Below are 12,200 nucleotides of genomic sequence, written 5' to 3'. Positions count from 1 at the left end.
GAAGGAACACATGCCACTGTTGACGATTCCAGTCTTTGGCAGCAATTGAGCTGCTTCCAGAGATGATGCTGCGTCTACATCCTACACAGTTTCATTTCTTCCAAACCGGGAAAAGCTACATTTCACACACTTCTTTTCTTTCTTTCTTTTTTCTTTTTTGTGTGGTTCCAATGGAGTAAATAGATTTATTTTTTGCTCAGAGCTGGGAAAACATTTCCCAGCACCCACCCCATATAAGCATATACCTTAGTGTACACCGCAGTACAGCAATGTCAGCAGCCCAACCAGAAAGTGAAAAAAAAAAGACAAGCAGCATTATTTATGGTGAAAAAGTGTATATTTAGAATTAGCCGGCTGGGCTCAGTTTAGATGATTCCAATCTTGTTGGCAACATCCAGAGCATCATAATCAGGAGCCAACCGAACATACGCCTTCTTCTCTCCGTCGGGCCTTATGAGGGTGTTGACTTTGGCCACATCGATGTCATAGAGTTTCTTCACAGCCTGTTTGATCTGGTGCTTGTTGGCCTTGACGTCCACAATGAACACAAGTGTGTTGTTGTCTTCTATCTTCTTCATGGCTGACTCGGTGGTCAGGGGGAATTTGATGATGGCATAGTGGTCAAGCTTGTTCCTCCTGGGCGCGCTCTTCCGGGGGTATTTAGGCTGCCTTCGTAGTTGCAGGGTCTTGGGAGGCTGAAAGGTGGGCGATTTGCGGATCTTCTTCTTTTTGCAGACGCCTTTCAGCACTGCCTTCTTGGCTTTCAAGGCCTTCACTTTAGCTTCGGCTTTGGGAGGGGCAGGAGCTTCCTTCTTCACTTTCGGCGCCATCTTGACAAAAAAAAAAAAAAAAGCCACACACTTCTTTTCTAAAGTTCAAGCAGTGATTCAGTTGTGTTTAATTCATAGGAAGAGCGTAAGCATTAGAGGAAAACAATGTGGTCACGTCTTTGAGGGGCAAGTACCTGCCTCTCATCAGCAGCCGCTATGGTTTCCTTGGGGCTGACATTGCACTCCTTCTACTATACTGAAAACATTCTATCCTGAGAAGAATTACCCCATGTTAAAAGTTTCCTCAGTTGAATTAGAGCCCAGGTAAGGTGACACGTGGCTGTATTCTCTCCCCGCCCGACTTTGGGAGACATAAGAAAATATTTTAGAAAGGCAAGACCCATCCCAGCTTATTACATTAGCAACAATGCCGAGAGAAAGCAAATTTGAAGCCATGCCAGTACCGTGGCAACACATACAACTTGATTATTAAGGTGTGGAAGCAACTTGGCAAATATCACTTAGTTCCTTTCATGCCTGGTAGGCAGAATAACTACCTCAATTTTTCAAGGTGATTAAGCCCATTAAGTAAGAACACTGTGCTTCTTCATTCATTCATCTGCACCTAACCAGATGGAAAGGGCTTTTCCACAGACAAATGAATCTGCGTACTGGAGCTCAATTCTATTCTTCGTTCCCCACCCCCATCACAGTGGACACCCTTCTCAGAGAGCCGACCTTTGACATAACTCTGGTTCAGGGTTGCTCCTGTCTTCTTAATTGAAATGTTTAAGAGACTGTCTAGGAAACAAGGCCTAGAAAACTAACTTCTGAATACCTTTTATTCACTCTTTTCAATCAGTTCACATGTTTATTTATGAGAATTGATGTACCTGTTAAGTGTTGAATTAAAGGGATTGGAGGGGAGGAAGACACTATTTGGAAAGAAAAAGAAGAAAAAAAACCCTCATAAATGAGCCTTACCTGAATCGTTTATGAACATCCATTGCAAACACTCCTAAAAACCGGTAAATTGCATTTTAATTATTTTTAAATGTGTTGAAATTAAAGAGCATTTGGAAAGCAGTCATCTAGAATTGAGGAAGTACAAATTAGTCACGTGGTTACATTGAATATTCAAAAATTCAGGGATTCTTAATGGAGCAGTCATAATTTTCAAGCAACATTAGAACTCCTTGGCACATGCTCAGGGCTGCTTGGAGTGCTTTTTTTCATGCGGCGGAAATGTTTGCACAGCAGCCTATTCCCGCCAATAGAAGCACAATGAAAACTCACACCCAATAAATCATTTCCAGGGAAGAGAGACTCAAATGCCACAAGTGCTTTGATTCACTCTGCTTCAGGAGCAGAATTTATAAATTGAAAAACTTTTGAATTGGGGAGAGCACAGTCTTCTGGAAATGAGAAAAGCAAGGCCAATTGGATCCTGGGATCTTATTTGTGTGTCATTCTGCATTAGCCTTGGCAGCCAGTCACTGGCATGACCAATCGGCTGCCAAAGTATGATGTATGGCACAGTTGCCTCATCTCATAGCCTGCAAGGGGCCCTCAGGGGCATGCAGACTTCCAAAGGGTCTCCAACGTGTCCTTCTATTATCACTCCAGTATAAAAATGGGATGGATGAAATTGAAAGTTAAAGTGCATTAATTCTAGCTCTGCAATTGTTACACCAAGAAGAAAATGCAGGATTTCTACTCCACAGCCCAATTTTCCTTTCTTCCCACCGTCAGTCACATGTGTTAGTTACTTTGAAATAAGGAGTCATGCAGAGTGGTAGAATACAATGCCCTGAAATAGGACACTTTGACGGGAGGATGACTAGGGGTTAAAAAGCACACCAGAAAGCAGCAGATGCAAGAAAGACTTGCTCATCTTTTTTTCCCTCCTGCTTGAAAGCAGGAGATAAAACTTTCCTATGAAAGGTCTTCCTTGCATAAGGAGAAGAGTCTTTTGATGGGTAGGTCAAGGCTGAAAAACTTCTGCCCATGTAATTCTTATCTTGGGAGCCTTTGCTCATAATTTAGCTGCTTTTGCACGACTATTGGACAATTGGACTATTCTTTGTCCAGTTGAGGCTATAACAACAACTAGAACTGGTTCTTTAAGTCTTTACTTTCTCTTAAGGACTCCTGTGCTGATGGGGGAGTGTCATATCAATCTGTTGATTTCATTGGTTAAGCAATAAAGAAACTGCTAGGCCCATTGGATAGGCCCACCCTTAGGTGGGTGGAGTAAACAGAACAGAATGCCGGGAGGAAGAGGAAGTGAGGTCAGACTCGACAGCTCTGCTCTCCGGAGCAGACGCCTCAGGAGAGACGCCATGCTACCTGCTCCAGGGAAGACGCACGCTATGAAGCTCCGACCCAGGATGGACTTAGGCTAGAATCTTCCCGGTAAGCGCACCTAGGGGCGCTACACAGATGATTAGAAATGGGCTAAATTAATATGTGAGAATTAGCCAGTAAGGGCTAGAGCTAAGGGCCAAAGCAGTGTTTAAATGAATACAGTGTCTGTGTAATTATTTTGGGGCATAAGCTAGCCGGGCAGAGCCAGGCGGCTGGGGTGTTGGGGGACGCAGCCCCGCCGCCGCCCCCTATTACTACACTGTGCTGTATAAAACTGACTCTTCTCTCCTGTTAATCTATATTTGCCCAATCTCACGAGCAAATTTAGCTAGGTATATAATTGTATGTGCTTGTTATCTTTTTTCCTGGGTATTTATTTATATTTATATTTTGTCTTCTAATGCAAGCATAGAGTGACCTGCAACCACAGTCACTCCCCTGCCATGTACATGTACACTGGCTATATTTGGGTTATGGATGTGTAGATACGCCCAGGTTGCCTCTATATCAAAGGGAGACCCAGGTGTTGTGCTATGCAATTGTCTTTGAGTTGTATCACAAATAACTCCCTGGGAGACACTGAAATTCAACCTTACTAACTACAAAATACTATGAAAAATATTGTCAACCCTCCATCTACTATTTGAAGAAAATTATGTTCCATATTAGTCAACACTGTTTTACCATAAACTTAGTTTTCTTACATAAAGGCATCAGCAGCTACTTAAAAGTGCAGCATATATTCATTTTTCTCAATCGCTACAGAGTGAATATTAATTGATTTTGATATTCAATCATTGTGTGTATTTGACTGGATGTGAGTGTTTCTTTGTATGTGTCTGTGGAGAGTGGAGAATAACTACCGGTATTGTCTTTACAAACATTGCCCACCTCTTTTGAGATAAATCCTCTGGTTTGCCTGGATCACACAAGTCGGTCAAACTGGGTTGATGAGCGAGTCCCCAGCATTCTTCCCACTCCTCAGCATTAGGATTATCAGCACATGCCAAAACACCTACCATTTTACATAAGATCTTGGTTTGAATTGAGGTTACACAGCACGTGTTTTTCCAAGAGCCACCTCCCTTCTCTAAGACTATGTTTTCAAACTGCTAACTGCTCCTTGCTGTGGAATCCACAATAGTTCCTTTCAATATAGCTCTAAATCAAAAGAGCAGTTATTGATGTTTCCTTATGTTTCCTCTTTTCTTCAGAAATGCCAAATTAAGACCAGCTGGCATCCGTCTGGCACCTACATAGGCATTAAACATTGCAATGACCCATTCCTTCTATTACTGTAGTGGATTTGTAGGAAAGAGGCTTTAATGTAAGTTGAAATTAATGAATGCCAACTTTGATTATTAATAAACATAAATTTCTCTAAAATAGGTTTAGTATTGGGGCGATCGGGATTTTAGCCATTTCTCCACATTTTATTATTTCTAATAAAACTAATATTTATTTCTCCACATATTAGTTTTATTGTTTAAACTATTTGCATTTTACTTCACCCAAATTAAATTTTTGTATTTTAAGAGTTATTATGCCAGGCAGTAGTGGTCCCAGCACATGGGAGGCAGAGGTTGGCTGATTTCTCTGAGTTCGAGGCCAGCCCGATTGACCTACAGAGGGAGTTCCAGAACAGGTTTCAAAGCTACCTTCCTGTCTTGAACATGACCCCAAAATAGTTATTGCATGTCATGAATTCATGATAGTGTTTTTCACATGGTTATAAGTGCATGATTAATGTCCCCATCCCATAATTTGTTCATAGTTACAAATAATGCAATGTCACATCATTAAGATAACATAAATAAATATCAAAAAATGGCACATTCCAAAAGTTTTAAACCCCTACTTAATATACCCTCTAGGCATTGATTAAAATGAACTTCAGATAAGGCATTATGGTACACACCTTTAATCCCAGCACTCTGAGGCATAGGCAGGTGGATCTCTATGAGTTTGAGGACAGCCTAGTCCACATAGTGAGTTCCAGGACAGCCTAAGATACACAGAGAGACTCAGCCTCAAAAAGACCCAAATGATAAATGAATAAATAATTAAATAAATAAATACATAGTAAAAATAAAATTAAAAAAGAACAATTTTGAATACATTTATTTGCTATCACGATTCTAACTACTGGATTTGCTGCTCTAGGAGATACAAAAGAAGTTCAAAAGCCCATCTGTTGTAAAAATGCTAAATCTGACTGGTTAGAAAATAATGTAGTCCTGAGGTGGTGGCACATGACTTTAATCCCAGCACTTTGGAAGCAGAGGCAGGCGGTTCTCTCTGAGTTTGAGACCAACCTGTTCTACAAATTTAGTTCTAGGACAGCGTGGAGAAAACAGTGAAACCCTTCTCAAACAACAACAACAAGAGAATGAAAGAAGGAAGGAAAGAAAGGAAGGAAGGAAGGAAGGTAATATATAATATAATGAATATTGGAAGTTTAAACACCTGTTCTTTTCTGATTTATATTTCAAAACTATAAATCTGCACACAATTAAAAAGAGTAACTAAGTAAATGGAACATATGTATATATAAAATTTCCAATCCCTTTTCTCCTTCAAATTAGTTTCACAACCTTATCTCCATTAACCACTCCCTCTGGACATCAACTTTTTCTTCCTTAAAATAAGTTTATATTTGTCAAAGAAGTTATTGCTTTAACATGCTATGATCAAGCCTGGAGGAATCAGTAGGAAGTGATCCTTAACCCAATGAGATAGAGAAAGAGGAGCTTGGGGTAGGAAGGAACATATAAAATGATGCTTGTGAGATGAAGTCAACGGAGATCCAGAGGAGGAGAATTCACCTCCTTCCCACCTTCTCAGGGGAAATCACCATGAGCTATGGTTTTGAATCAGACCACTCCAGATGTGTTTAATACTGTGATGATGGTAATGGAGATGATGATGGTGAAAATGATGCGGAGTATTTTCTGTTATAATAATACATCGGCATGTACCATCTGCCATTCCATTTTGAGCAAATCATCCCTCAGGCAATAACTATACTTGCCAGGTCTCACACAATGTACAATACATTTTTGTTCAAATGAAAAACACCTAAAATGGAATGCCTTTGCCCCAACAACAACAAAGAGAGTGTGATGTCTTCATGAATATGCTAATTTGCCACTTTCCTATCAGAGCAAACGTAAAGGCTCATGCACAGGCTGACCCAATTAACAGCAAACAATTGGGTTCTTTCAAACCCCAAAGAGTGCTTTCTCCAGATGTTTTGTATGAAGACTGAAAACTGCAGGGAACTCAGAATTTATGGAAAAGCCAGATTAATAGAATAAAACCTCTAAAAGGACTTGATATTGTTTTCAGTCACGAGAATGAAATTCAATAACACATTACAAAAAGGTAATATCTATTACAGGTTAGACACTTTAAGTCAATAATATGGAATCTTATAATTGATCATGATAAGCTTCTCATGGGTTCACTGCTCTAAGAGTCATTTGCTTATATGTGTATATGGTATCTCATATTGAGAGCATAATGAAGAACTTTCTTTTCCCACGCCTAGTCCTCATTTATCATCTTCATGTACAGCCTTGACAGGTTCTAGGGAGTGCATAATCACCTGGGAAGGCAGATGTTTGGAGAAAATATGTACTATCAAATGAAACAAACTTAAATTGAAGGTCAAAATATCTTACTAGAAATCAGCCACACAATATTTTGTATGTGCTGGTTGGGGTGTACTTATGAATTTTTAAAGGAACATACTTTCCACCTTGCATTTTATCAGGAAATTCAACATTTGAATTGATTGAGAAAGAAAATGTTTTCATGGAGCAAGAACGTTTTAAGTCTTCCTCACCAAATACAAAGCTACATCTTCCTAGCTCCCTTTAGAGTAATGCTTCTCCGAGTTCACACACACCACCTGTTTGCGGAGTTACTTGATATCACAGTAGCCTTCAGCCCTTCCTTCCTTTGCAGTACTTGAATTTCTAAGGCTTGCACTCTCTTTCCTACTTTGCTCTTTTGTTCTGTCTGAAGATTCATGGTGAGACCCTTCACTATGCTTTGTTAACTCATTTTTCATCAAAAATATCATTGTCAGGCAAGAAGTGGTGGTGCATACCTCTCAAACTTTGTGAGTTCAAGTCCTGCCTGGTCTACAGAACTAATTCCAGGACATCAAGAGATACAGAAAGAAACCCTGTCTCAAAACAAACAAAGAACCAAACAAACAAATCTAATAAATGCCTTTCTTGTACTTAATATTCTTGAAGTCTCAAAGATATTGTACCTGAATTTTAGAAAAAACAAAATAATGCATATCTTGGAATTGTGTATGGCGTTCCTGGTTTAAGACTGAAATATAAAGATAAATGATATAATTGGAAAAATCAATAAGAGATGAAATAAAAAGAGGAGAACATGTCTACACCTAAAGTATGGAGATGGTTTTCATTATAGAGATAAGGGAGAAAACAGGCATAGGGAATAGTCCAGGGTATGCTAGTCAGTAGGACCCTCTAGGGACTGATGGTTACTGGAAGAACCTGGTGTCCAGTCTCAGCTTTGAAATGTTAATGGACATCTCAACTGTTTGTCTGGGATTTCCACACCATAAAAATAAAACAATGAGAGAAAGAAAGAAAGAAATGAAGGAAGGAAGGAAGGGATAAAAGAAGGAAGGGGAAAAGAAAAAAGTAGGGAGAAAGAGAGATAAGGAAGGAAGGCAGAAAGGAAGGAAGGAAGGAAGGAAGGAAGGAAGGAAGGAAGGAAGGAAGGAAAGAAAGATGACTGCACCTAGGTGTGATGGAAAATAAGGTCAATTGAAGATATGAGAAGATGTGCAAGACCAAAAGAGGAATAACTGAATAAGAGAGGCTTCTGTGGCCAAGAGGACAAGAGGACAAAAGACAGGTGAGGCCAAAATGGCTGTGATACGTAGGGATCAGGCTGGGAGAAGAAAAGCTGATGTGGGTTGCTATCTGTGCACTATGAATATGTGTTGCTTTTATTGGTTGATGAATAAAGTTGATTTGGCCTATGACAGAGAAGGATATAGGTAGGCAGCAAAGCCAAATAATACAGGAAGAAAGAAGGCAGAATCTGAGAAATACCAGCAGCTGCCAGAGAAGCAAGATGTGAGGTAACAATATAGAATAATAGAAATGGGTTAATTTAGGTTATAAGAGCTAGTTAATAATAAGCTTGAGATAATAGGCTAAACAGTTTGTAATTAATATTAAGTTTTTGGGTGGTTATTTGGGAACTGGCAGACAGAAGAGACAGCTCCAGTTACAAATAGCCTATCAACATGAGGCTCTCGAATTTCCATATGGCCTGAAAAAGCTTTATGGAAAAAGGTTCCACACTGCCAGTGGCCCCACAAACTGCCCTAGCCTCACAACTGTCCTCCATATTCAGTGGGCCTAGCTCGTTCCTGTCTCAGAGTGATGTGTCAGGCTTTGTTGACTCCCCATGGGGATCTTGTTCTTTCTGGGGAGTGGATGGTGGGTAGGGTGGAAGGAAGGGGGGAGGGGGAGGGGAAGGGAGTGGGAACAGGGATGACAGTGTAAAATGAGAAAGGGTTGTATTAAATATAAGAATATGTAAAAAAAAATTTAAATAGGTTGTGATTCCATATAAACAGAGCCACACTGAGCTTCCCAGTCTCACAGTCTTGTGCCAGCAGCAATGCAAGGATGCATTTCCCAGCATCTGCCTGCAAGATGGAGCCAGCTGCAAGCCACCATGAACTAAGCAGCATGGCAGGTTTCCACAGTGTCACACAGACCTTGGACAAAAAATGTTTGTGGTTTGACTGCATGCTACCTAAGGGGAGAATTATGGGGGGGGGTGCAGAGTGGGAAGTTGAGAGGATGGTGAGAAGCAACATAAGGATGGAAAATATACAGGAAGTCTGGATCCTATATAGTATCATATTAATTTTTGAATTATTTGATGGCCAATAGACACAAGACAGCTGCTGAGAGACATGGGGTTGAAAGGGAGACTGATAAAATGTAAAAACCTAAATATTTTTAAAATGTCTTCCCTTTAAAACAGAAATCAAAAAGTATATTTGACTATTATAGATGACTATGTTTTTAGTTATACATTACATTTTAAATGAGCTGCATAAATTTAATACCTTAAACAAGAGTTGAAACAAACATATAGTATGATAAAATTGACCTTAAATTTGTATCAATATGCAAACATCTTTCTAACAAGAATAGAAATAGATACACAGTATAACAAAACTAACTTAAATTCATTGCAATATAAAATATCTGAGATTAATAATTGTCTTTTTATCCTTTATTTTTATATTCCCCTAAATATAACAAATATCCACAACCTGCCAAATAACCAAAGATCATCCATACCCCCAACTCTTGGCAATGTGGATGTCATTTTCTCCAAACTTCTTCCTGTTGTCTGTGTATGAAATATTTTTAGGGTCCCTGATAAAATTTTGAAATAATGACAAAGTCCTGGAAGGGCCAGTGGTAACCTTTGTTGATATATACCACTTGTCAAGGCTCAGGAAGTCTCCCTTGACTAAATATGGTCTATCTTAACTTGGAAGAAATCCATAGCCTCTTGTTTCTCAAGGAAAAATGATTAAAAATACGTCTCCAATGCAATGCATCTTTTAAGTTTCATTTTACAAATATATTTTTTTGACTTCTAGTCAAAAAATCAGCCTGAGCTAAAAGGCCAAACAGTTTGTAATTAATATGAATTAATATGAAGTCTCTGAGTGGTTATTTGGTAACTGGCTGGTGGGAGAGAAACCTCCAGTTACAGGAATCAGAAACCCAGTCCCTAGAAAGAAGTTGAGGGTAGGGGGTAGGGTGAGGAGCCACAGCTCCCAAATGATACTTGTCCTGGGTTTCTTTGATACCTAACAAAAAAGTTATGTAAAATTATTATTAACAAACATTAATATATTGTATATTTATTGTCCAAACATTTATTCACTTCTATTAACATTCTTGAAGAAACAATGTCTTAGACTTCGCTATGTACTCATGAAATATGCCCAGTGACTATAAGGATGTAGTACAGATCCTCAAGGCTTAAAATAAACAAGCTTGTTTACAGAAAACTCTGCACCAAACCATACCACACTTTCAGAGCACTAAATTATTCATCTTTATTTGAAAAAATATTATGGGATAACAGCTGAACAAATAAAATAGCATGTTAAAATTGCAGTTATTGGTATCTAAAAGCATGAAAATGGTTTTTAAACTGTTATGAGAGCATTTTACCTTGTTCTAAAGACTGCTAATGTTCCAATAAGAGTCATTCAGATTCACAGAAATGAGGTCAGTGTAAGTGGCAAGCCACCACACTGAGAGCTGCGACTTTCTTACACATGCAGAAGCTGTGAAGTCATGCATTTTAAACATGTATTTTCTGCCTCTATTTTCTCATCTGAAAAGTGGAGGTCTCTTCAGTAAGCCAGAACTGAGGCAAAGTAGAGCTGATGTTCCCTGAGTAATGCCTCTTCTGCTTGATTCGCAACCTCCCTCACCCCATCACCTTGCTTAAAATCCCGCCCTCAGTACATCTCTTGACATTCTGGTCTTCTAAAAGTGAAACTATGAAGAAAGGAATGTATCCCCATTAGAGACAGGAAAGAAATGACTGGAAGAAAGATTGAGGGGTTTTCAGTCAATAATCCAGACAAAGGCCGAAACTCATTCAGCTGAAGCAGGTCATAAGAGACAATAGCTTCAAACAGTTTTGTTGTTCTTGGTTCTTTGTGATCCACAGGCTTTGTCCTCAGTTTTATTTTCCAGGATAAAGAAGGCTCTGGTCACTTTCTTTTGTTTCATAAAGCAACAAATAGACTTTGTTTCTTTCTTTTTTTTTTTTTGGTTTTTTTTCGAGACAGGGTTTCTCTGTGGCTTTGGAGCCTGTCCTGGAACTAGCTCTGTAGACCAGGCTGGTCTCGAACTCACAGAGATCCGCCTGCCTCTGCCTCTGAGTACTGGGATTAAAGGCATGCGCCACCATCGCCCAGCTTAACAAATAGACTTTGAATATTCCTCCCGGATTGAAGGCGCTTCTTCTTCACATTAGCCTTCCATAAGTGGTTTACCTTGCACTTGTTCCTTAAATAGTTGCCTCGTACTCAGTCACATTTGCAGGAGAGCTGACATTCTTTAAGCAGGAATGAAACAAAGCAAAAGAAAGCAGAAGGACCTCAAAGGCCTAGTTTCTCTTTTTCTTGACCTTAAAACAGATCAGGTCTGAATTTAGCTAGAGAAAATGGAATAGCAATGCCAGCCAACATCTGAAGGCTGGAGGTGTGGTGAAGGGGAACTGGGGTGGTAGCTAAGCTAACAGGTTATGGAGTACCTGTTCCAGGCATCCAGGCACTCCATCCAATTGCATAGACCCCTCTCTGAGTGTTGTCATTAATAAACTTCATTATCATGCATCCATTATTTTTGATATAGAGCTTTCCCTTTTTAATTAATTTTTAAGTGGACTAGAGAGATGGTTCAATAGGCAGAGTTCTTGCCATGGAAGCATGAGTTCCTGAATTCGGATGCGCAACACACATGTAAAAAGCTGAGCGTAGTAGAACAGCTCTGTAACTTGCCCAATTAGGAAGAGGCGCCTGAAATTGACTTGTAGTTTCTATGAATGAGTATATCCAGGCATGTCCAACTTCATACTCATGAGCACACCCTTCAATAACTAACAATGGCATACCCCACCCAACACACACACACACGTACATTTTAAAATTAATCTTTAAATTTAATATGCATTTCATATATGGATTTCATTATGGCATTCTCATATGTAAAAACCATTGTATTTTATTCTTGCTAATCTGCCCATCACAGATTTTAATCAGTTTCTTTGCCTCATGCACAGTGAAGTCTGATCTGTTGGATCTGCTAAAATGACTCAAATTTTGACAAAAATCAACCATGAGAGAGGGAGGGTGACCCTGTCTTCAACTTGAGTCTGCTAAAACATTCTATGAATCCCAGGAATGTAAAAGACCTGAGACGTTTATCACACCTATCAAAGAGCCACTGTGGC

The 12,200-nt window shown here is 39.4% G+C and overlaps 1 protein-coding gene and 1 pseudogene across 9 annotated transcripts in view; both read right to left on the bottom strand.

Annotated features, from left to right (window-relative positions):
* Window positions 1-12,200, bottom strand: part of Lingo2 (leucine rich repeat and Ig domain containing 2) — a 1,060,547-nt gene that overhangs the window by 488,354 nt on the left and 559,993 nt on the right. The gene's annotated exons all lie outside the window — the stretch shown is intronic.
* LOC142850698 (large ribosomal subunit protein uL23 pseudogene) lies at window positions 237-830 on the bottom strand (annotated as a pseudogene).

This window comes from Microtus pennsylvanicus, chromosome 5 (assembly GCF_037038515.1).
Source record: "Microtus pennsylvanicus isolate mMicPen1 chromosome 5, mMicPen1.hap1, whole genome shotgun sequence".
Taxonomy (NCBI): domain Eukaryota; kingdom Metazoa; phylum Chordata; class Mammalia; order Rodentia; family Cricetidae; genus Microtus; species Microtus pennsylvanicus.
This window is presented reverse-complemented; position numbering and strand designations above follow the sequence as displayed.